Source organism: Rhinatrema bivittatum, chromosome 8 (genome assembly GCF_901001135.1).
Source record: "Rhinatrema bivittatum chromosome 8, aRhiBiv1.1, whole genome shotgun sequence".
NCBI classification, from domain to species: Eukaryota; Metazoa; Chordata; class Amphibia; order Gymnophiona; family Rhinatrematidae; genus Rhinatrema; species Rhinatrema bivittatum.
Window position 1 is genome coordinate 103,822,126 of NC_042622.1, and position 25,814 is coordinate 103,847,939.

A 25,814-nucleotide genomic window follows, 5' to 3' on the forward strand; every position below is an offset into this window, starting at 1 on the left:
ATGCCACCTGCTAGCTGGTCTGGGAATCACACACTATATATACGCTGATGATATCCAATTAATTTTACCCATTGACGATACAATTGAGAAAACATTAAACTTAGTCAGCATGTATCTAGATATCATCAAACAGCTACTAAACCAAATGGAATTAGTAATTAATATAGAGAAGACAGAATTCTTACATTTAGAGAGAAAAAATACCGAAATCAAACATAGTCCAATCACACTAAAAAACAATCAACTAATAAAACTTGCAGAAAAAGTACGGAATCTAGGAGTAATAATTGACCCCGAACTAAGCTTAAAACAACACATATCTCTAAAAGTAAGAGAAGGGCACGCTAAACTCATGGTCCTTAGGAGGCTTAAACCACTTCTGACAATGGCCAACTTTCGATCGGTACTACAAGCACTAATATTTGCGAGCACTGATTATTATAATGCACTTCTACTAGGACTTCCATACACCTCACTAAGACCATTGCAGGTTCTGCAAAACTCAGCCGCAAGAATCTTAACCGGCAAAAGTAAAAGAGACCACATCACTGAAACACTGGCTGAACTACACTGGCTTCCCATCGAACAAAGAATACAATACAAAACACTGTGCACCATACATAAGCTAATACATAACGAACATGCAGACTGGTTAAATACAGCCCTACGTGTACACATCCCTAACAGAAACCTAAGGTCAGCAAACAAAGCACTCCTAACCATTCCATCAGTCAAAACTTCAAGACTAACACAGGTACGAGAGAGAGTACTATCACTGGGAGGACCCATACTATGGAACTCCATGCCCCTAGATTTAAGACTACAAAGAGACAGCAAAACCTTTAGAAAAGGTTTAAAAACCTGGCTCTTTAAACAAGCTGTTAAGAAAGAGAAGGGAGAATAGAAACCAGGGACAAGCAAAGCACAATCAATATAACATCCATACACACTGCTGTATTCACTAAGTGTGTAGTCTTTAAAGGACCAATCACAATCTTAAAGTTATTCCTGTAATAAAAACCGAGATAGAGACATGGACATGATTAATTAATTACATTTAACATTATTGATCACTAACTATGTTACCGAACCTTATGGCACCCTTGTAAATGTTCAAATCACAGTATCATTAATTTTATGTGCCTTGATGTAAACCGTTGTGACTGTATCCTCCAAACGACGGTATAGAAAAGATTTAAAATAAAATAAATAAATAATCATAGGTTACACATTTTTACTAATAGGTCTGAAATTTCATTTTTTAGTTCCTTCAGAACTCTGGGGTGTATACCATCCGGTCCAGGTGATTTACTACTCTTCAGTTTGTCAATCAGGCCTACCACATCTTCTAGGTTCACCGTGATTTGATTCAGTCCATCTGAATCATTACCCATGAAAACCTTCTCCATTACGGGTACCTCCCCAACATCCTCTTCAGTAAACACCAAAGCAAAGAAATCATTTAATCTTTCTGCGATGGCCTTATCTTCTCTAAGTGCCCCTTTAACCCCTCGATCATTTAATGGTCCAACTGACTCCCTCACAGGCTTTCTGCTTCGGATATATTTAAAAAAGTTTTTACTGTGAGTTTTTGCCTCTACAGCCAACTTCTTTTCAAATTCTCTCTTAGCCTGTCTTATCAATGTCTTACATTTAACTTGCCAACGTTTATGCTTTATCCTATTTTCTTCTGTTGGATCCTTCTTCCAATTTTTGAATTAAGATCTTTTGGCTAAAATAGCTTCTTTCACCTCCCCTTTTAACCATGCCAGTAATCGCTTTGCCTTCTTTCCACCTTTCTTAATGTGTGGAATACATCTGGACTGTGCTTCTAGAATGGTATTTTTTTAACAATGACCACACCTCTTGGACATTTTTTACTTTTGTAGCTGCTACTTTCAGTTTTTTTCTAACAATTTTTCTCATTTTATCAAAGTTTCCCTTTTGAAAGTTTAGCACGAGAGCCTTGGATTTGCACACTGTTCCTCTTCCAGTCATTAAATCAAATTTGATCATATTATGATCACTATTGCGAAGCGGCCCCTCCACCGTTACCTCTCTTACCAAGTCCTGTGCTCCACTGAGAATTAGATGTAAAATTGCTCCCTCTCGCGTCGGTTCCTGAACCAATTGCTCCATAAAGCTATCATTTATTCCATCCAGGAACGTTATCTCTCTAGCGTGTCCCGATGACACATTTACCCAGTCAATATTGGGGTAATTGAAGTCTCACACTATAAACAGTTATGATCAAACACAACGAATACAAATCTTCACTAAAAAGACGTCATGTAAATATGATTTTGCTTAATGTGCTGTTTACTTACAGAGCCATCATAACACCTGCAGGCATACCAGCGTTTTTTGCTTTGAGGTCTTGCCACTTCAGGTCATGTTTAATCATTGGCTCTAGTCCTTTATTCTACTACTTGTATTTTTTAGGTTTTTGAATTTTTTCATAAAATTCTGTGTCGGGGTTAAATCTTCCTTGAAGTGACTCTAAATGTCAGAATTACAAATCAGTCCGACGCGTGTTTCGCATCGCTGCATCAGGGACTGAAACACACTCCGCTTCAGTTTTTTACGGATTGCCCCGTTACTCAGATTACTTGCTTGGCTATTATTTTTCTGCAAAGGACAAACAACTTGTAGTTACTTAATAGAGCACATTATATTAATGTAAAATTATTTGGCACATACCTTGGTGATGCTGAATAAAGGCAACAGTAAACTCACCCAACCTTGCCGCCGTTTCCTCTTACCGGCGTCTGAGCAAAGTTGCCGCGAGAAGTCCACTGAATTTAAATGATTTTTCAGCTGTGTGAAATCAGTCCAATTCAGCTGTGTGTAGAATCAGTGCAATTCAGCTGTGGAGATGACGTTTACATGAAATGGACCCACTCAATTTCTTTATTGAGTCTGTGAGGATGCACTGTATTTAATGTAAAAATCCATCGTTGCTCACTTTGGCGAAGACGCTGTACTCTGTCACCCCGCCTCCAGTGTTGAGGTATAATTTCCAAGACTGTCCATTTAATCTCTGTGAACACATGTTTATGTTCCAAAAAGTGTGTGACCAGTGGCTCCTCGGTTCTTCCTGTTTTTAGACAGCACTTGTGTTCTGTTAAGCGGGTACGAACGGGGCGCTTTGTCATGCCCACATAGATTAAAGGACAAGGGCAGAATATGGCATAGACAACATGTGATGTTCTACACAATGATTGGGGTATCAGCATAGTACGTCCTGTTGCAGTGCAAATTGTGGTCTGAGATGATTTAAGAGTGCAAAACATACAACCAGCACAACTAGTTACTGTGGTGTGAGAAATTGATGATTCACATAGGCTTGAATGCACCACTTGATCCTTAATGTTCATGCCTCTGGAGTAGGCTATTCGTATGGGTTCATTAAACATGGGATAAAGATCCTGCAAGATTGACCAATGTGTCTTGATGGCTCTGCTGATAGAGGGAGACATAGCGTCTCCCTCTATCAGCCAGTGATAGAGCCAATGATTAAACGTGACCTGAAGTGGCAAGACCTCAAAGCAAAAAACGCTGGTATGCCTGCAGGTGTTATGATGGCTCTGTAAGTAAACAGCACATTAAGCAAAATCATATTTACATGACGTCTTTTTAGTGAGGGTAATTGAAGTCTCCCATTATTACTGCACTACCAATTTGGTTAGCTTCCCTAATTTCTCTTAGCATTTCACTGTCCGTCTCACCATCTTGACCATGTGGACGGTAGTATACCCCTATCACTATAGTCTTCTCCGACACACAAGGGATTTCTACCCATAAAGATTCAATTTTGTATTTAGTCTCATGCAGGATGTTTATCCTGTTGGACTCTATGCCATCCCGGACATAAAGTGCCACACCTCCTCCTGGGTGCTCCTCTCTGTCATTGCGATATAATTTATACCCCGGTATAGCACTGTCCCATTGTTTATCCTCTTTCCACTATGTCTCTGAGATGCCAATTAAGTCTATGTCATCATTCACTGCTATACATTCTAATTCTCCCATCTTACTTCTTAGACTTCTGGCATTAGCATGCAAGCATTTCAAAGTTTTGTTTTTTGTTTGTATTTTAATTCCGCTTTTTAATTGATAGGGATAAGTTAGAATGTTTTAGCTCAGGTGAGTTTTTAGTTACAGGCACTTGGACTATTTTTCTAATTATTGGAACCTCACTATCGGGATGCCCTAATTCTAATGCATCATTAGTATCCTTTGAAGATACCTCTCTCCGAACCATGCGCTGCTGAGCGACTGTTGGCTTTCCCCTTTGTTCTAGTTTAAAAGCTGCTCTATCTCCTTTTTAAAGGTTAGCACCAGCAGTCTGCTTCCACCCTGGTTAAGGTGGAGCCCATCCCTTCGGAAGAGACTTCCCCTTCCCCAAAAGGTTCCCCAGTTCCTAACAAAACTGAATCCCTCTTCCTTGCACCATTGTCTCATCCATGCATTGAGACTCCGGAGGTCTGCCTACCTCTGGTGACCTGTGCGTCTAACAGGGAGCATTTCAGAGAATGCTACCCTGGAGGTTCTGGATTTAAGCTTTCTACCTAAGAGCCTAAATTTGGCTTCCAGAACCTCCCTCCCACATTTTCCTATGTCGTTGGTGCCCACGTGTACCACGACAGCCGGCTCCTCCCCAGCACTGTCTAAAATGCTATCTAAGTGACGCGTGAGGTCCGCCACCTTCGCACCAGGTAGGCATGTTACCAGGCGATCCTCACGCCCACCAGCCACCCAGCTATCTACATTCCTAATAATCGAATCACCAACTATGGCGGCCGACCTAACCCTTCCCTCCTGGGCAGTAGGCCTTGGGGAGATATCCTCAGTGCGAAAGGACAATGTATCACCTGGAGAGCAGGTCCTTGCTACAGGATCCTTTCCTGCTGCACCTGGTTGGTGCTCTCCCATCATGAGACCTTCTTCCTCCAAGGCAGCACCAGGGCTGCCAGTCTGAAGTTGGGACTTGACTACTATGTCCCTGAAGGTCTCATTGATATACCTCTCTGTCTGCCTCAGCTACTCCAGGTCTGCCACTCTAGCCTCCAGAGATCGGACTCGTTCTCTGAGAGCCAGAAGCTCTTTGCATCGCATGCACATGTACAACTTCTCATCGGTGGGTAAAAAATCATACATGTGAGACGCTATGCAAAAGACTGGGAAGCCCCCCTCTTGCTGCTGGACTGCTGCCTTCATCTCAATTTTGATCAGTTCCTAGTTAAGTTTTAGGTTGCTATGGGAGTAGGAATGTGTCTAACATCCTTTAAATGTGTTAGTGAATTCACTATGTGTCTGGTAGTGGCCTACCAGGGTCTGATCAAATTCTCAATAAAGTTTTTGTTGATGGTTTTTTTTTGTGGTTTTTTTTTTTTTCAAAACACTCAGTTTGTATTAAATACTTTATAATGTATTCTTGATTGTACTGGAAGCCAATAGAGCCAACAGAATTGGGGTGATGTGGTCAAATTTTCTTGCTCCAGACAATAGTCTGACAGCTGCGTTTTGCAGTAGTTGCAGGGGTTTTAAGTGACTAGAAGGAAGACTTAGAAATAATGAATTACAGTAATTGAGGTTTGATAAAATGAGATTGTAAAATTGTTCTGAAATCTGATGTGCTTAGTAGAGGTTTCAGTCCACTCAAAATCCTCAGCTTGTGGAAACCAGATCTAATTAGTTTGCTTATGTGGGATTTCATTGTTAAATTTTCATCAATTTGGACTTCTAGTTCTCTTATTTAGGTTGCAGGGGTTACTTGGCAACTTCCAAGATGTATTCCAGAGGTATAGTTTTTTTGTGGGTTGTAGCTTAACCAAATTATTTCAGTTTTATTGGGGTTCTTCAAGAGTTTCAATTGAGCTAGTTTTTCTTTTTCTTTTAATCATATATTCAGAGATTAGTGATGTTTTTTGATATGATTTTGTTAGAGGGATATAGAATTGTAGATCATCTGCATAAAAGAAGAAGTTTAAATCTAGGTCTATAAGTAATTTGCATATGAGCAGCATGTAGATATTAAATAATGTTGCTGATAGTGCTGATCCTTGAAGTACGCTAGTTGTGCTTTGGAAAGTGTCGGACAAGTAATTGTCAAGTTAAACGTGGAACGATCTATTTGCGAGGAAAGAGGTGAACCATTTTAGCACATTTCCATCTATCCCGATGTTTTTCAGCTGTTGGCATAGCAGGTTATGGTTAACAGTGTCGAAGGCAGCTGTTAAATCAATCAGGACTAGGCAGTAGGATTTGTTTGAGTTAAAACCTCGTAAGAATAGTTTCGGTTGAGTGGTTTTTCCAGAATCTGAATTGGTTAGGATAAAGTGTCTTATTATCTTCAAGATGATTCCCTTTCGAAATTTTCTATATTATGTGTGAAATAAAAATGGCCATGTATCGCAAACAATGCAGGCTATTAAAAAATTGCCCCCTTAGTATATTTGAAGGCTGCCAAGCTGTTGTACTAAACTTTTTTATTCTTGCTAAGTACAATGTTGTAGAGAAGTTGTGCAAAAGGTCTTCTGACCTTGCTGAGGCACTCTTAAACCAGCAATAGGGTTTTATTAGTGTTGGGGCTCTTAGTTCAGCGAGGCTTTCTTCTGCTAGGTTTCCCAGGTTATCACTCCTCTCTATGACCACACAGCCTTTCTCCTGTCTACAGCCTCTTCGGTGCTGCTCCTTCCTCGTCTTCTGCTCTAGTCTGGGCTTTCCCCTTTTCTAGGCTTCTCTGTCCATAGTTGGCTTGGTTGGAACATGGTCCCTTCCTTTTTCTGAGCTTTGGCCCAGGACCACCAGAATTTTTTGTTTTTGTTATTCTCCTTCATCCAATTCCCCCTCTTTTTTTTCTTTCCTTTTTTTTTTCTACAACTTCATTTGCAGATGTCTGTCTATTATTCTGACATCCTCGGGCTACCCAGCCCTTCTGTTCAGTTTCTTTATGGAGAATGTAAACTTCCATCACAACTGCTCTTCAGCTTCTGAGTCACTCTTGTTTCCCATTCCTGAGGTCCGATCTGGTATCTTGGCAGCAATGCTATCCACTGCCATGCAAAGGAGCTAGGTTTGCTTCCAGAATCAAGACTATGCTCCACAGGCTGGCTGGGCATTAGATATTGATTTTGGATGCTGTTGAGGCAGCGCTTACAATCCATGGGAGAGAGAGAAGCAATATGTAATGGTCAGTTTCAGGGACCATGATTGCACTATCCAAGGTGCACATAGTTGCATAATACCTTTGGCCAAGGACCATCTCTGCAGTGCAAATTTTAAAGGAAGAAAAAGGGATGTAAATTAGAGGTGATAGCTGTAGTTCCAGTTGCGCTGGAAGCCCAAAGGAGGAGAAAACTACTATGACTAAAATAACTTCATGACTGAGAGCTGCTAATCCTGGGTGTTTTATGAAGAAGAGGTGTGGCTTGCAAGAAAGCTCAGAGAGCTTTTGAAAAGTGGGTTTTTTTTCTGCTGTTTTATGTTATCTCAGAATGTGTAGTTTTGTACCAGGAAATGGCTGATGCAAAACAACATTCTACCTTCTGTCCAGACTTGTCATTGAGACTTTACTTAATGCACATTGCAGCAGTCTAAACTAAGAGATTAAAGATAAGGTTCATATGTTGACATCCCCATAATCCAGCTTTTAAGGTTCTAACATGTAAGTCCTCTGGAGACAAGGAAATATCTGCTGTACCTGAATGTAATTTGCCTTCAGCTACCAATGAAAATGCATGGGCTAAATATACATAAATTCATCCTGCTGCATGCTTCTGTGGATATTTTTTTCATGGTGTGGCCACCTAAAAGTGGCCAGGTACCATCCAGCCTGGCCAAAGTGATAGAGCAGGTTGTATGTTCAAGCAGCAATCTGATTAAAATATTACACAGACTGGTGATAAGACAAGGGTTGGGGAGAGGGGAGTGTCTGGGTGTTGGAATTAAGTATGATAATTTCTATGCTTATCTACCCAGGAGAGGAAGACAACAAGAACTGACTTGGAGAAGGAGCAATATCCTTCAAGTGGTCAAGCTTCTACAGCTGGCAGCTGGGACATATCCTTCATAGTATAGACTAGAATAAATGGGCAGACTGGATGGGCCAATTTGATCTTTCAGTATCAAAATTTGCTATATACTGTGGGGTTTTTGTTTCTTTTTTTGGCCCAGCAGTTTCCTCCTGCTCCTTTAGCATTCCAGTTTGGTGAGAACCAGCTTCTGTTGGGCTGCGACGTCATGAGTTCCTGTGCAACTTTCCCTCTATTTTGTATCCAGTCCTAACTCAACCCCCATCATTACACTGATGGTCCTCACTCAGGCTCCATGAATTAGGGGTCCTTCCAGACCCCTGCTATCATAGAGTGGCTGGATCTAGGGCCCATGTTACTGTGTTAATTTCAGAAAATGTAGAATCTGGAAAAATGAATTTCACCTGGAATAAAGTGGAACTTTATAAAATGTGATTCACATATTAGAAGTTCAAAATGTCAGAGAAATTAATATGAAGGTTTCGGAGGTAGAATAGGAATTTAGGAAGGAGTAAATGGCTGGGCCATGTTAACAGAGTCCTAGGAAAGGACACATAATATTATCACATTCATCACGTTGGCATTATAAATGCGGTCTAGGAGGGGTTTTACATTTTGGAATTTCTTTTTCCAGGTTTCAAAGCTGAGGTCTGCATACTAGGATGGAAGATGGAAAATGACCATGGGGTCTTGTTTCTGAACAGTTGTCTCTTGTATCTTTTAAAACCCTGCTGAAGCTCCCTGAAATGGTGACTCTCTTTGTTGCCAAGTAAGATAAGATGCTGTCTCCTAAAGAGCATAAGTAGACAGTTCTATCTTTAGAACCACTTGATGTCATGCCAGAGATTGGATGAGATAGTAAAGAGAAGAGGAGCAATTGGTCCTGAAATTACACAACTAAAAACTATAATTTTTTTCCTCTTTTTTTTTTCTTGTTAATAATGTCGAACATCTGAGGGTAGAAACTGTACATTGGCCACAGGAAACATGAGAGAGCTTGGCTTATAGTGAATTGGATCTCTTGGGTGGGGCACCTGAACTCAGGACTGAGTCAGTTGCATCAATTGCAGTTGAGAAGAATTGGTGTGATGTTTCTGTTTCTGATGAGGTGGTAAAATTGATGTGTGAAATTAGTTCATCATGGTGCCCCCTGGATCCAGTTCCTGTTTTTTGTTTTGTTTAATTTTGTTTTTTTATAAAGGCAGCCAGAGAGGGATTGGCTTAATCACTCAGACTGATCTTGAATGCCTCTTTAGCAGAGGAGACTTCCAACAAAATTGAGGTGGACATTAATCCAAACTCTTTTTATTTAAATATCTTTATTGCAGTAATGCTCGAGGACAAGATACAAAATAATCATCACATGAAAAATAATTCTACCATGTAGTACTATTATTTTGTAAGTTAATAGTCAGAAACTTTAACAGCAAACAGTACAAGAGACAATCATTCACACACCTTTCATCCTTCTTTAGCAATGTACAGCTCATCTAAGCATTTTATCATTTATAAAATCATAAGTTCCATGATTTGTTCCCAGGTTAATACATATTGTGCATTCAACACCCTGTGTACCAACTGTGCATCTAAATGTTCAATGGATTTCCATTCTCTCATTTGGATGATCCATACTAAAATAGGGGGGTGATTGGGCATTTACTCAATATTCCAATATCACCTATTTAGCCAGCAACAGTGCAATTTGAGCAAATTTTTTCTTCACCTGAGGTAAGGATATAGTCCAGGTGATATAATCTAGCAATACTACTTCCCCCAAGAATGTTATTATGGTAATCTTATCTAGTACTGCTGACCAAAAAGAATATAATCTAGGACAGCGATTCTCAAGCGGTTTGTCGCGACACACATGTGTGTCGCCAAGCACTGGCAGGTGTGTTGCGGCGCCCAGCATCCCTATACCCAAGTTGTGCTTCCCATCTCCTCAGGGGAGGAATGGCCTATCAGGGGATTGATCTTCCCCCAGTGGGCCGATGCAGTTAATAGCAGAGTAATGCTGTGTGCCGCCACCAGAGGCCAGGCCGGCGGTGGCTGAAGAGCAGAGAGATCCTGTGTGTCCCTGCCGGAGGCCAGGCTGGCGGGGCCTGAAAAGTGTAGTGACGCTGTGTGTGTGGTTGAATGGGTGCCTGGGTGTGTGAGTGGCAGCTTTGAGAGTGTGTGGTGGAATGGGTGCCTGGGTGCGTGAAGTGCAGTTTTGTGGTGTGCGGTAGAATGGATGCCTGGGTGCGTGAGTGGCAGCTTTGTGTGTGTGTGGTAGAAAGGGAACAAAAGCATTTGTGTGTGATTTATTTATTGATTTGTTTATTTTGAATTCTTATATACCGATATTCCTGTAAAGTATACAGATCACACCGGTTTACAGTAAAACAGAACCGTCGCGGGAGGGCGTTACATTAAATATTAGAGCATTAGAACATTCGAACATTTAGAAAAACAAAGGAACATTTACAAACCATGAGAAGCTTCAATGCAGAGTGAATATAAGGCTTCAATACAGAATAAGAGAATATAAAATGTTAGACATGATGCTTGGATTCAGGGGTAAAAGAAGAGGAATATATGGGGAAATAAAGGGTGGGAGGGAGGGCTAGGGGGGGCAGGAGAAAGGGAGGGAAAGAGCGGACGGCAGTAAACTGAGGAAGAGGAAAACCCAGATGAGGCTTGGGAGGGCTGGGTAGAGAGTGCGGCGTGCCCATTTAACCACGCGCCTTAGTCCATGTCCTTAGAACGGCGTCAGAGTGAGCTCGGGTTTCCGGGGAAAGCTTGACTGAAAAGCCAAGTTTTTAGATATGTCTTGAAAATTTGAGGGCAAAGTTCTTGACGGAGATCTGGTGGAAGAGTGTTCCATAGAGTGGGCCCTGCTGTTGATAAAAGCTCGCTTTCGTAGAGAAGATTTAAGCAGGGGGGGCATACAGGGAGCCTTTGTACGCTCTTCTGACTGATCTGTCTGAAGTGTGCGGACGGAATTGGTTGCTGAGCTTGAGAGGGGCAATGTTATGGATGTCCTTGTGGATCATCATGAGAACTTTGAAAGAGATCCTAAATTTGATGGGTAGCCAGTGAAGTGACTGAAGGATGGGAGAGATATGGTCTCTTTTGTTTGAGTTGGTAAGTAACCTAGCGGCGGCATTCTGGACCATCTGCAGGGGTTTGATAGTTAACGCAGGGAGACCTAGCAGGAGGGAATTGCAATAGTCTATTTTAGAGAGGATAATGGATTGCAGCACCAGACGGAAGTCTCGAAAATGCAGGAGAGGTTTCAGTTTTTTAAGTACTTGTAATTTAAGGAAGCATTCTTTAGTGGTGTTTTGGACAAATGATTTAAGATTGAATTGGTTGTCGAGCCGAACCCCTAAATCTCTGACAGAAGGGGAGTGATTGATAGCTGTTTTAGCAAATTGTGAAGCGCTTGGGGAGTTGAGGAGAACGTGGTTTTCATCCGGTGATATGATGAGGATCTCGGTCTTATTTGTATTGAGGATCAGGTTTAGGCTAGTGAGAAGACTATTGATCGATTGCAGACAACTATTCCAGTGGGACCAGGTTTTTTTGAAGAGAATCTGTGATTGGGAGAAGAATCTGGACATCATCCGCGTATAGGTAATACGTTAATTTTAAGTTAGAATTCTGCAAAATTCTGCATACTTTATATTGGTCAAAATAACACAATTTACATGACAGTCTTTAAGTAATGACATTTTAAATTAATACAGAAAAAAGTTATTACTTAAAGATGTAGAATTTTAAATATTTTGAGCAGAATTTCTCTAGAAATTCACTGTAAGAGTGTCCTTTCCACTCGCTGTCCCTACTCCCCTGTCCACTTTGCCCTCTCAGGCACCAACTCCTCCACCTGCCAGTATCTCTCCCCTCCACCTCTAGGCTCAATGCTCAATTTCTGCGCAGAATTCCACTCTGTCAATAGTCCCAGAGTTTGACCTTGTTCTCAGTTCTGCCTCCTCACACAGGCTCCCTCTATCCCTCCCTCTCTCATACACATGCTCCCTCTCTCTAGTACACATACACACACCCTCAAACAGGCTCCCTCACTCTATCACACACACACATCCCCTCATACAGGGCCCTATCTCTTGCATACACACCCACACAAGCTTCCTTTCTGTCTCACACATACATCCTCACACAGGCTAACTATGTCTTTTCTCACACACCCCTTCACACAGGCTTTGTCTCACACATACACAATTCCTTCACAAAGGCTAGCACCCTCACATACACACAATCCCTTTTTCATACACACAAGCTCCCAATCTCTCACTCACATACACACTCCTTCACAATCTCCTCATATAAGCTCCCTCTCTCTGAAACCCACACTCAAGCATCCCCCGTGCTCTCACCTCCCATGCTCTCTCACAGCCTCCTGCTCTTTCACCCCCTGCTCTCTATCACCCTCCCCTCTCTCACACCCCTCTCCCTGCTCTCACTCTCCCCTTCCCTCTCTCATACCCACTCCCCTCTTTCACACTCCCTCTCCTCTCTCACACCCCTCCTCTCCCCCACACCCTTCTCCCGTTCCTCTCTCTCACACACACACACACATTCTCTCTCACCAGGGCCTTTATCTTTGCTGCGAGCGGAGCACACTCCATTCATGGCACACGGGGGCCTTCCATCTTCGCTGCGAATGGCGTGCTGGGGCCTTCATCTTTGCTGCGAGCGGAGCGCGGCCCATGGCACACATGGACCTTTGTCTTTGTGGGCTCCGTTCGCGGCATGCCAGGATCTCATCTGCTGTTTTCTGTGCAGAATTTGAAAATGGCAATTCTGCACAGGGGGGGGGGGGAATTATGCACAAATTTTGCGCTCTGCAGTAGCGCAGAATTCCCCCAGGATTAAAAGGAATAGGAGAGTTGCTGGTGAGGATGAGTAAAGGTGGCTTTTAAAGTTTATTTTTCTTGATTGACTGCCATTTTAATTATTGGGTATTATGTGATGGGTCTGCTGTTTTGAAATGGTTTATTGATATTTGGAATAATCCAAAAAACAAAAAGGAGCACTGCTACACGCAAGCAATCAAATCATCCAAAAGAATGTGCAGAATAAATTTAATGTCCACACATAGTTCAGTGATGAAGTATATTCATTCAAAGCGGCAACTCCACAGTGTTATCATAACCAGTTTGAGTGAAAAATTCACGTTATCCTCGAGCTCGAGGTCGTCCAGCATCACAACAGAGTTCCCGCATCACCAGAACTACCTGCCAGCAGCAACATCCTGTGACTCCTTGGCAGTGACTTCAAAAAATGATGGCCTGGTCTTCAACCTGTCATCTCGCACGATATCCACGTCTGAACTTAAAATTTTGGAGAAGGGACTTTCATTTATCCCGACCTGTTTATTTAACGCCTTTGACATACAGATTCAGTTATACGGGTTTTTCCGATTACTCAAATTAAAATTGGTTTTCTCCAATTCTCCATCATCACCTGATAACTCTATCATGGCTAACAAGTCCAGATGGGTCCCCCCGGGCCCTATTGACCCTGTTCTTCTAACTTTTGAAAAAATGGTACAGTTAGACATAGAAAAATGTGGCTTTGGCCCCTGTAATGTAAATTTTAACACTTCAAAAACAGAGAAACTTGCTATAAGCTCTTTAGCTAATGATCAGAATATCATGATCAAACCTGCAGATAAGGGGGGAGGGATTGTGATTTTAGATAGAATCGCATACGTGGAGGAGATTTCTCACCAACTACAAGACCCCGTTTTCTATCTTCCATTACCCTCTGACCCCAACCTGCTTTACAAACGATCATAAAAAATCTGATAGCAGATGCCCTCGACAGCAGATTTATCACTAATCGTGAAGCCCATTTCCTCTATGCAGAACACCCCATTACCCCTACCTTCTATATTCCTCCAAAAATACATAAATCTTTATCTCCCCCCCCCCCCCCCCCACCCGGACGTCCGATTGTCTCAGGGATCAGATCCCTGTTAGAACCATTATCCAAATTTGTCGATTTTTTTTCTCCAACCCTTTGTCCCACTCAGTCGTGATGTTAGGTATGCACTGTCTTTCTGACATCCATTTGTGCTGTATTCCTGTATAGCAGTGTTAGACAAAGAATGCAGAGGACTCTGACTATGTGTTGGAATGCAGCCAGCCAGCACCCCAGACCCATTAGCTGATTGGTCTAATACATTCCCAAATCAGATGCCCTGCACTTATATAGAAACAACACTCTGAATATGCTCTGATTGGTCAGAATTAAAAGGTATATAAGGTTATGCATATTACTGGAACATTGAGTGACTGGCTGATTATACAGTTGTATAGACCTGTTACTCCCTGGAACAAACTATTTTCCTCGTACTTTGTTCCGGTCCTTGTCTCTATCCCCTTTGTCTCTGTCTGTCTCATTAAAGTTTTATATTACATATTGCTGCAGAGGTTTGTTTAGAATTAACATTTTGTACATAAGAGACTCTGCCCATTTAATTATGACATTGCAAGATTTAACCACTCCACAAACCTCTTTTTTTCTTTGTCACCTTAGACATTGTGTCCTTATATTCCAACATACCCCAGGAAGAAGCTCTGACCCTTATCGAAAGTATTCTTGACTCTCGTCCCAGACCACACTGAGCACCCACTGATTTTTTTTTAGAGGCATTAACAAGACTGGCACTAACACAGAATTTTTTCCTATTTGACTCAGTTTATTACCAACAAATCAAAGGCACCGCGATGGGTGCCACTATGGCCCCTAGTATCGCATGCCTATAAGTTGCCAATTTTGAAGATGAATTTATATATCCCTTTACTTGGTGGTCAAAGATTTATTTTTGGGTTTGCTATATTGACGATGTTTTTATGATTTGGTTGGGCACAGACATCCAGTTTTTCATGTTTGTAGACTGGTTGAATAGTTGCAATCCACACTTACAGTTTAACATTCACCCCTCTGAGATCTCCTTTTTAGACATTTGCATGTCCTACGACTCCCATAGCTTTACAACATCTATCTTTAGAAAAACAACTGACTGCAATACACTTTTATCTTTTGACAGTCACCATCCCCAAGTTCTAAAAAACAATATCCCATCTGAACAATTTTTAAGGCTTAGATGTCTCTGCACTTCAAAATCCAACTACATCTAGAAAGCTCAGGATATGATGACTCGCTTTAAAGAAAGGGGTTATCCCCACACGATCTTGAATAAAGCTTTTAAAAGAGCTCTTTTTGCTAATCGTGTTTTACTTTTTATACCCCAACCCAGATCCTCTGATGGTGTTATAAATTGTATTCTACCTTACTCTGTCCAAAGAAAACAGTAGTATCCATCATCCGTCGTTACTGGCCTTTGTTATCGATATATAACATTTTCAAATATCCTATCCGCTTTACTTTTCATAGAGGCAGAAACCTACGAGATTTATTGGTTCATTCAGAATTATGCCCATTAAACAATACCCCTTCTGTCTACAATGGTCACAGTCCCTATGAAGGATGTTCAGTTTGTCCTCTCTCATTATCCCTAACTTCTTTTACTCACCCTCAGTCTAAAAAAATGTATGTGCTAAACCTTAATTCAAACTGTCTAACGTCTGGTGTCATTTACATCATTCTCTGCCCATGTCAGAAGATTTATGTTGGAAAATCTACGAGGGCCATAAAGATTAGGATAATTGAGCATAGATCCAATCTCCTCAATCTCCGAGACAATGCGCCTTTAGTTCCCCATTGGGTTGAACAATCACATAACACTTCCGATCTCTGATTTTTTGTGATTGATGTGACTTCTCCCCCACTTTGAGGGGCGATTTTTCTGAAATCCTTATCCGCGGAGAACAAACGTGGATCTTCAATTTGAATAGTTTAATAACGGATGGTTTAAACAAAGAAATTGAATGGTGCTATTTTACCTAGTCTGCCTTTTGGCTCTGTTTTTTTTTTTTTTTTTCTTTTTACTGCATTAGTTCTCCTTCACGCCTAGCATATATTTATTTTCTCTATGATTGCTTATTTACCTTTTGCGCTAAAAATGTTGAGTTTAAATGGTTGCAAATTACGGGGTAGATTTTATAAATGTACGCGCGGGCGTACTTTTGTTCGTGCACCAGGCGCGAACAAAAGTACGCTGGATTTTATAAGATACGCGCGTATCTTATAAAATCCGGGGTCGGCGCGCGCAAAGGGGTGCACATTTGTGCAACCTGCGCGCTCCGAGCCCAGCGCGCGCTGCCTGTTCCTTCCAAGGCCGCTCCGAAATCGGAGCAGCCTCGGAGGGAACTTTCCTTCCCCCTACCTAACCCACCTCCCCGGCCCTATCTAACCCCCCCTACCTTTGCTGGCAGATTTACGCCTGCGGAAAGCAGGCGTAAATCTGCACGCGCCAGCGGGCTGCTGGCGTGCCATCACCCGACCCGGGGGCTGGTCCGGAGGCCTCGCCCCCGGGCCCGCCCCCGAAACGCCGCGTTAGTCGCGGCCCGCCCCCGAAACGTCGCATCACTCGCGGCACGCCCCCCGACATGCCCCTCCATGCAAGCCCCGTGACTTACACGCAAAATAGGCTCGGCGCGCGCAGGGGGGGTTCGGGGTAGGTTTTCGGGGGGTACGCGCGTATCGTACTAGCTTGAGAGATTGCACATATCATGCATTGAGCAGAGGATAATAATAAACCCATCTGATAAAGTTTTACTGCAGTGAAATAGCTTCTATGAATAATACGGAAATGTAGTTTCCACAGTTTAGTATTCAATTCTTTAAGAATTTTACTTAATTGTTCACTGGTTACCTTAGTACCAAATTAAACAGACCATTGATTAGCTAATTTGGTCATAGTACTTCTAGATGATTTCTCCAGTCTTAAATTGTACCAGTAAGAAATTTTATTATGACTTTTGCCAACCCCCAAACATAGCGAATATATAGAAGTAGCTTCAAAAAGATTTGGTTTCTGGCATAACAATAAAGAAATATAATGCTGAGCTTGTAAATAAGCTTAAAAATTTGAAGTGGGCTTTAGAGAAAAAGTCTGAAATATTGTAAGCAGATTATTGCTCCAGGTTAAATAAACTCCACTCTGCATTCTCAGTTCAAATCCAGGATTCCCAATAAATGGTAAATAGCCAGAGATTTCATAATTGGATCCCCACCATGAATTTAAAAACTTCCAAGCAGTGCGAACACAGTGAAACAAAGGATATATTCGCACATTCATGGGAATATCTGAGTTTGATGAATGCAAAGCGGCCCACGGAGATAGAGGAGACAAAACTGAGTCAATCAGATCTGGCATACAGAACCGGTACTGGTTAATTTCCCATTCTCTGGCAAAACGAAATTGACAAGCAAAATTATAAAAATGAAAATCTGGCAAGTTTAGACCCCCTGCTTTGCAATCTTGCTTTAATGTAGAATAACTGATGCTTCTAGCTTTGTTCTGCAATAAAAAACCTACAACTAGAGCTTGTAATCACTTCACATCAGTCGTTCGAAGCCAGTATGATAACATATAGAGCTTATACAACAATTTTGGGAAAAGAACCATTTTGAAAAGTGCTGCTCTTCCAAATAATGACAATGAAAGTTCCATCCAGGACTGCAGCGTTACCTGAATGGAATCAAGCACCACTGTTTTATTCAACCTATATACCTCCCGAAAATCAGAGGAAAATTTTTAAACCCAAATATGTAAAGCTAGAATTAACCCACCATCAGGGAAATTTCCCTGGCCAAGAATTTGGGATAGAGGGGGAGACAGATGCTTCTGTTTTAGTATAATTAATGGATAAACCTGCAAAAATACCAAATTCATGAATCACCATCATAATAGTTGGCAAAGAAACAATTGGATTCAAAACAAAAAGTAAAATGTCATCAGCGAACATACATGTTTTTTGTTCTACATCTTCAAAAACTATGGGGTTGGGAGGGTGGGAGGGGGTAATCAAACCACTTAAAGGATTTAATGTCTATAAAACTTGTGTTGGGGCAGACAGATGCTTTATGTTTCTGTATGTTATATTATCTGTAGCGAGTCTTTACATGTTGCATTTTGTATATTGTATTCGTGTTCACTCTATTCTACGGATAATACAGTGTTACTGTATAAAAAAAAATATCATGAAATTCTCTATGGGCACGCAGTTTAAAAGACAGTGGTTCAATTGAAAGAACATATAGAAGGGGGTGCTAAGGGAAAACCTTGTCTTGTCCCACTTTACAAAAGAAAAAGGGCTGAAATCTGACTATTCACAGTCACACGGGCGCTAGGGTTAGCATAAAGTAATTTTAAACAGCCTAAAAAAATCTCCCTCAAACCGTACCGTTCTAGAACCCAAAAAGGATATTGCCATTGGACTTTATCAAATGCTTTTTCAGCATCTAGGCTCCAAACTCTTTAAAAGGAACTCTTGATTCTTCTCTGTTTGAAAGTTTTCAATTGTGAAATGTCTCATTCCTGGTTAAGGTGATTGAATGTGTGATATTTTTTGAACAATTGGAACCCTCCACCCAATCATTCAAAAAATACCTGAAAACCTGGCTATTCCAAAAAGCCTACCACCACACAGATTCCACCCATCTCCCACAGCAGATGTAAGTAATCCATCCTCCCAGAATTCAACGTCACCTACCTACACGTTTTCAACATTTCAGTGCTATTATACGCCGATGCATCAATGTCACCACATATTTTTCCCCTCTTTTCAAGATACCATGTATTCCTTCTAAGATACCTCAATCTTAAGTTAAATGTCTTTTATGTGTTATAGTGTATTAATAAGCCTCCTTAGCTCATTAAGTTATTAAGTTATTTATGTTTTCGCAATGTTACAATGTATCAAAAGTAAGACTCCTTAGTCCTACTAGTTCTCACAGTTATAATGTAAACCGATGTGATATACTCCAATGAATGTCGGTATATAAAATCAATCAAATAAATTAAATAAATGGTTTTATACAAGAAAACAATGTCCTGGATCCCTGCCAGTCCAGATTCAGGGAAGAGAATGGCATAAATATAGACAACATCATATAAGTATTTCAGAAATTATTACGGAGTTCTTGCCAGTAATTACTCATCAGAGTTGTTCCCAAGGACAGTTCTCTCCTAATGTTTCCATTCTCAAAATCTGGACTTGATTGTTTTAACTTGCTGTGCCATATCCTTGCTGAAATAGCCATGTCCTTAGTGCTTTCCTAAAAGTTTCAGAATTTGTCATACATCTTAACTACTTGGGCACTCAATTCCAAATAACTGGACCGGCCACTGAGAAAGGACAATCTTTAATTTCACCTAAGTTAGCCTAGTGAATTGTAAGTGTTTGTAAGAGATCCTTATTTACAGAGCTCAATAACCACCTTGGTACATAAACTCGCAATACTGATCCCAGCCATGGTATCTCTAAAATACGGATGCATTTATAAACCAATACTTCCATATACACAATCTCAAGAGTGAAAACGAATGTAACAAAAATATACAAAGAATTCACTCTATGTTTTGCAGAAATCAAATGCACATATTAGAAAGTGGCATGATCATTCTATTTCCATGGACACTGACTGCACACTATTTGAATGTGACTAACGACTATCCTAGGTGTCAAAGTTTCTGATCATCGGTCTGCCAAAATAAATATAGCATTTTTTTGTATATGAAAAAAATGACTTCTGTGGGGCATTCATAGAAGATTCCCATGAATCACTGACAAAGTTTATGCACTCATTACTTTCATAGTCCAATGCCAGACACTGCTCACAGTGTTTCAAAAAGCTGCATCTGCATCAGGGGCAAATAAGTAGTGAAAAAAATTGAATAGCGAAAAGATTCAAAAAATTAAACAAACAATTTCAGCTTGTCATTATAAGGTATACACAAGAAGCACAAATAGAAATACGTTAGAAAGACATTATAAAAATAATGATGGTATTGTATTGCTGATTGAGCACTTTGTTCAATAAAGACATTGGAAGGTGACATCCATTTGTCATACCTTCAGACACAGCGCCTTTGAAAATGGATTAGGATACTGACATTTTGTTATAAGAGAAAAAATAAAACGTATGGATGATTAATATATAACCCAAGAGAATTTATATATGACGAATGGAGCTATTTGCCAAAGATGGCTCTTTTTAACATAATGAATAAACAAAAGGCACCTCTTCTTTGTTTTTTGATTAACGTGGCTCAAAAAGTATCTGAGAGACAGTGCTACCGTGTTTCCCCGAAAATAAGACAGTGTCTTATATTAATTTTTGCTACCAAAGATGCACTAGGCCTTATTTTCAGGGGATGTCTTATTTTTCCATGAAGAAGAATTCACATATATTGTTGAACAAAAAAATGAACATTTATTATATTCTGAATAGTTGTCTGGTTATGCTGGTTTGTGATGACAACTAACTGTGAATCCTGCAGGGTAAAAAAATCACAGCTGCATGCTCTGGTGTTCTGTGCGACGGGCATGCTCCCAAATAAAAACTTTGCTAGGTCTTACTTTCGGGGGAGGTCTTATATTTAGCAATTCAGCAAAACCTCTACTAGGTCTTATTTTCGGGGAAACAGGGTAATGCTGTTTCATATACAAACAATTGAATGTAATAAAATTTTTTAAGAGTGCCGCATCAGTAAGCCTGTCAACGTGTTCACTCCGATGGAATTGAACCGTTCGGTCTTCTCATCATCTGCGGCTCTTTGCGGCTGTATAGCCCATGGATAATGAATGGCTGTATCGCCTGCGGTGTGAAAAATATCAGAATGAAGAACTTCTTAAGCTACTTCTTAAGCTCCGTCTAGAGCAGCACTGAGGCTAATAATCCAAGTGTCACGGCTGGAGAAAGCCTGTGGCAATTTGACTATTTGTGCGTCTGTCCCATGTACAGTCAAAAAGCCGTGAAGCTTGCAAATGATTATTTGTATATGGTCTGTTGATATCGCGGCTCTTTCAGCCTGTAACAATAGCAAACAAATCATTCATGTGCCCCGACTGTACAGTGTTAACCAACCCGACAACGGCCGGTGTTTCGCTACTAAGCTGCAGCTTCGTCAGGGGTATTTATCTGAGGAACAAACAGCATATAGCCGAAATTAGACGTGTGATCAAGAACAATTATATATACTTAGCTTGGTGATGTTAATGAGCCAACCTCTTTTTTCATGAACGCCAGAACTCACGATGATTCTCAAAAGCGGGACAGAGACCGCTGTACCAAGGCAATGAAAATTAAATAGCCCGGGGGAAAGTCAACGTTGTGACGTCAAAACAACGTCGTTGGCATGGCAACCATGTCAACAATGTGAAAATGAACGCTGTGGCTTGTGTTCCAGATGTCATGGTTAGAAAAGCATGTTATAATTCTGAACAATATCTGCAACTGTTCCATTTAAACGATCAGAATAGCTGTGAGGCCTCTAAATATCCTGTGTGTTATCAAGGCTGGAAGGGGCCATGCGAGTGCCCCGATGGTATGATATGGTCAACCGAAGGGTTGCTAAGTAATTATTCAAGAAACACTTGTAGTTCTAACGCGGAATTAAGGCCAACAGGTTGTACTGTATTTAATAAATGGTTCCAACGCTGTTCTTCTTGTAGTAAAAATGTATTAAAATCTCCACCATGCCAAGATGGGAGATGCTGAGCATGCTACTCAGAGGTGACCTCCATTCAACTGCATCTAGCTCTCCAACCAATGGAGATCCAGGTGAAAAATTTTGTACGGTTTTATTTGAAACCCTGGAGAACATCCGTGCAAATTTGGTTTGATTTGGAGGAGGTTGAGCGTGGACCCCTGATCCACTTGATATGGAATGACCCTTATAAGTTTTGACTGTTGCAAAACATAAGGTATACCTTAATTTTTAATAAGACTTCAACCTAAATGTCAGGATCTCTCTGCTGAAGGTACATTACCCGAGGAGCAGTATAGGACTGCGAGGCTGGATGTTGAGCAGGATTAGAGCCAGTCTTCCGCCTAGCCAGCCCCCTCCCTAACAGGTTGAACTTTTGGGTTCTGGGATCCAGTAGGTCTCTGTGGAAGCAATACATAGTGAGTCAGTCCTACAGAACAAAGCTGAGTATAATAGCTGGATGAGACAAGGCTTGGTACTGGCTGGGGGAGGTAAGGCCTGGTACTGGCTTGAACAAGTAAAGCTTGGTATAGGCTGCATTGTCTGGAGCAAGGCTTGGACAGGCTGGAGCCTAAGTAATGGGTACTAGGACTGAATACAGATACAGACAAGTAGGAACTGGGCAGGAACTGGTCTATGCAGGACTGGACAAGAACTAGAGAAGACAAGACAGAACAAAGAACACAAAGGCCCAAAGGCAGTGATACAGAAGGCCTATAGGCCACTAGGTATAAGGCCCAGAGGCCAGTAAGCAAGTAGAGGCCTAGAGAGGCCACAGAGCGAGAACCAAGGTAAGAAGTGAAAGCAGACCCAAAGGGCAAGGTGCAAGGCAGCAGAAGGTCCAGAAGGGGGTCAAGAAGGCCTAGAGGCTTCAAGGCAGGGTAAGGCCTGGATAGGCCACAAGGCAAGGAGCAAGAAGGCCTGTAGGCCACAAGGCAAGGAAGAGCAGCTAGATCAAAGAGACAAGGGTGACTCCATGAAAAGGCAATGTTACAATCGCAAGGCTGGGTTACACAGGCCTGGAGCTTGGGTATTTTGCAGGCAGTGAGGAGGAGTTTGGGAAGGCTGTGGGCTAAGCTCGCTGATGGCTCCTGGTGGAGTGGAGGCTGCAGCACGAGCTGAGTCAGGTGGTTATTGAGGAGCTGGCTCCGGTGGCTGGAAGGAGAACCTGCCAGAGGGCCCTGCTGGTGGAGAGATGCCATCACAAGAGGCAGCAGGGTAGGATGATGCTGCATGGCAGATGAAATTCTAACACTAGATACTGTATCTCTACAAAGATTCATGAGTTGTATGATTCCTCTCTCTTACATCTTATTGATCTGAGAATAGGCAGTGACAGGATTAAAGAGGAGGGTGGGGATGGATGGGACAGTTGCCTGGGACCCAAGCCTAGAAGGGGTGCCCTTGCAGAGCTAGATTAAAGGTATTGAGGGGGAAGCATGACCGGGTTACGTCCTGAGGCATCCCTAAGTATTGTCTTAGGGATGCCTCAGTACTTCTCAATACTTAGTCCATCCCGAAGTATTGAGAAGTTAAGTGAATCCGATTTTATGAGAATAATGTCAGGTCTCATCCTGAGTTCATTGAAATCCTAGTCTCTCTTTCAGGTTCTAAGCTTAACTTTACTAAACACAGAGAAGAGCACACAAGTCTACAGGATTTCTCCCCCCGCAGAGGTTCTACTCACAGTATGCACCTTCTTAGAGCTGAGAGCAAAGACTGTTCATAGTCTTAGTCACAGGTCCAAATGCCCAATAATTCACTCAGACATTGTTCTCAGGTTCCTGCTTGGTAACTGGCAAATTACTGAGAACAACTTTGTCATACCCAGTAACCCCTATTCTTGTCCTGAGGGCCAGTCTGGTTACTTGATGGCAGGATTATTCATCCTGGTATCCAGCTCAGTGCAAGTTTCTTACCTTGCTGGAACCCTACTTTATCGGAGTCGCCCAGTGGTAAAAAGCCAGGACATATGCCACTCAACCGAGCAGACCCCCCAGCTCAAGGCCTGCCAGATCCGTGCCCTAACAGACAATTAGACTAGTAGTTGTTGAGTTTTAGAGTTAACCCCCTTTTCCTCGAGGTCACCTTCAGAGGCTGCAGAGGTGGTGAGTGATGCTGAGCAGCCTTTGGATCAGTCTCTGTTAATCAAGGATTACCAAACAGGGACCAGAAATCTTCTGGGGGGCCCAAAGGGAGGCTTACAAAAATAAACTCAAGGTCCACACTGTGACCTGGTTCCAAAACAAGGGTAGAGTTTATTGTTACAGTCCAAGGAAAACAGAGTGGAATTTCTGAAATCTTTCAAAAATATTGTCTCAGAACACACTCCATCAGTAGCAAAAAAATAAACAAGGCAGTTACAGTCTCTAGGAGTGAGCACTCCTTCCTTCAAAGTAGATATACATCAGTAAGTCACCTCTTCTTCTGCAAGGAGCCCTGTGGCTTAGGGTCCCTGCATCAGACAAGCACCCATCAGCAAAATATCTCCACTGTGGACTTCCCTAGTTGACAAGATCTCTTTTTTTTCTTGAGAGAAATTTGCCTTCTAGGTGACACACCAGTGGTCTTGAGTAATTTAAATCACCAAAAACACTGATTTTCTGCTTAGATCCTGGTCAAGGACTCCAAACCTTTCTTCTCCTCTCCAAACAAACCTCTCAGTGCTGCTTCTCTCTTCTCATCACCCCATCCCCTTTGGGGAAATGCCACTTCCTCTCATCACTCGACATTAGCTGAAACCTCCTCCAACCCCTCCTTAACAGGAATAACATAGGTATGCAAGACTTAAGCTCGCTGTGGACACCCCCACCCCCAGTACAAAACGACAAACGCAGGATATGGCTTAAACATTAGGCCGTAGTTTATTACAAATAACTTCCCCCGAGCCCTTAACCGTTTAATACAATAAGCCAAAACAAACCCCAATACATTTCCCCACCCCCTTTCTTCTTTATCCTTCGCTTACCACCTCGTCCCAATGGTAAGCCGTCTCTTTGCCCCCACCCTTCCACTTACCCTGCCTCGGCTCCAGCGAGGGTAAGCTTTCGGCCAGAGCATTGGCCCCCCCATGCTCTTTGGCCATCCCGTGTAGCAGCCCCAAACTACACAAGATTCTCCCCCCCCCCCCCCCAATTTCCTTTTATAATTCAATACAAACTTATAACTTAGGGCTCGGGCTTCCGCCACCAACAAAGACCACTTAGTTGTCTTTGTACCCCCACTGCAACCCTGCCCCTGCTTTTCATTTGCTGTTCCAAACCTTCCTGCAGGGCATTGTTATATAAATCAATACCCACATCCGATAGATGAACACCATCTTTCTGAAACAAACCTGCCAAAATCTCCCATGACCAATCATGCCGCACCCACAAGCCCCCTTGCTCCTGTATCCATTTCCCAATTTGCCTATGTAATTTCTTAACCCCTTTCTTCCATAAAGGTATCTTATGATACTTGATACTTACTATGATGTCTGACCAACCCACTTTGGTTGCTGGCATAGCATTCATGATGCCCGCCAAATCTTTTCTCATTATTGCCACTAACTGCCTACAAGAACAAACCCCGATGTCGTTACCCCCTAGATGAATTAGTAACACCTTCGGATAACCATGTATCCCAACCAACCTCTGCAGAAAGGTTGTTAACTTCCCCCATTTCATTCTCCCTTTATAAAACCATTGAACTTTGAACTTCTGGACATCCAAATCCAAGTTTGTACCTTTCGGATGCTTCTCTGCCCGATGAAATGCCCATTGAACGAAAGAATGGCCCATGACCCAGGCACATTCTAATCTTCCTGCCATTCCTGCCGACTCTGGAAAACAAAAACTAGTATTACCTTCTTGGAATTCAAATCCCTGATCCCCCTTTTCAACGTCAAACATAATATCAGAATGCTTTGGACCTCCACCGCCCTATGGATTGGATTTGCTCACTAGTAAATATCATCTCTGCCGCCATAGTTGCTGCCCCAATCCGGAATGAATGCAACGTAAAGCAGTCGCTCTGCCACCCTAAAGACCTGACCACCAATTTCGAAACTGTGGAAAATTGGAATATGGTTAACGGCGATCCGTTCAAATGAACCAAGAACAAACCTTGCCTTCGTGGCCGTGCCCGCACAAACTCGTGCATGGTCCTTA

The 25,814-nt window shown here is 41.9% G+C and overlaps 1 protein-coding gene across 7 annotated transcripts in view; it reads left to right on the plus strand.

The window, feature by feature from the left end:
* Window positions 1-25,814, plus strand: part of LOC115096830 — a 219,963-nt gene that overhangs the window by 67,684 nt on the left and 126,465 nt on the right. For 2 of the 7 annotated variants that reach the window (XM_029611992.1, XM_029611991.1), the window contains exon 2: window positions 8,671-8,805. The exons of the other annotated variants lie outside the window; for them this stretch is intronic. The gene's annotated coding sequence lies outside the window, so the exon portion shown is untranslated. The remainder of the gene's footprint in view (window positions 1-8,670; window positions 8,806-25,814) is intronic. 7 annotated transcript variants of the gene reach the window in all.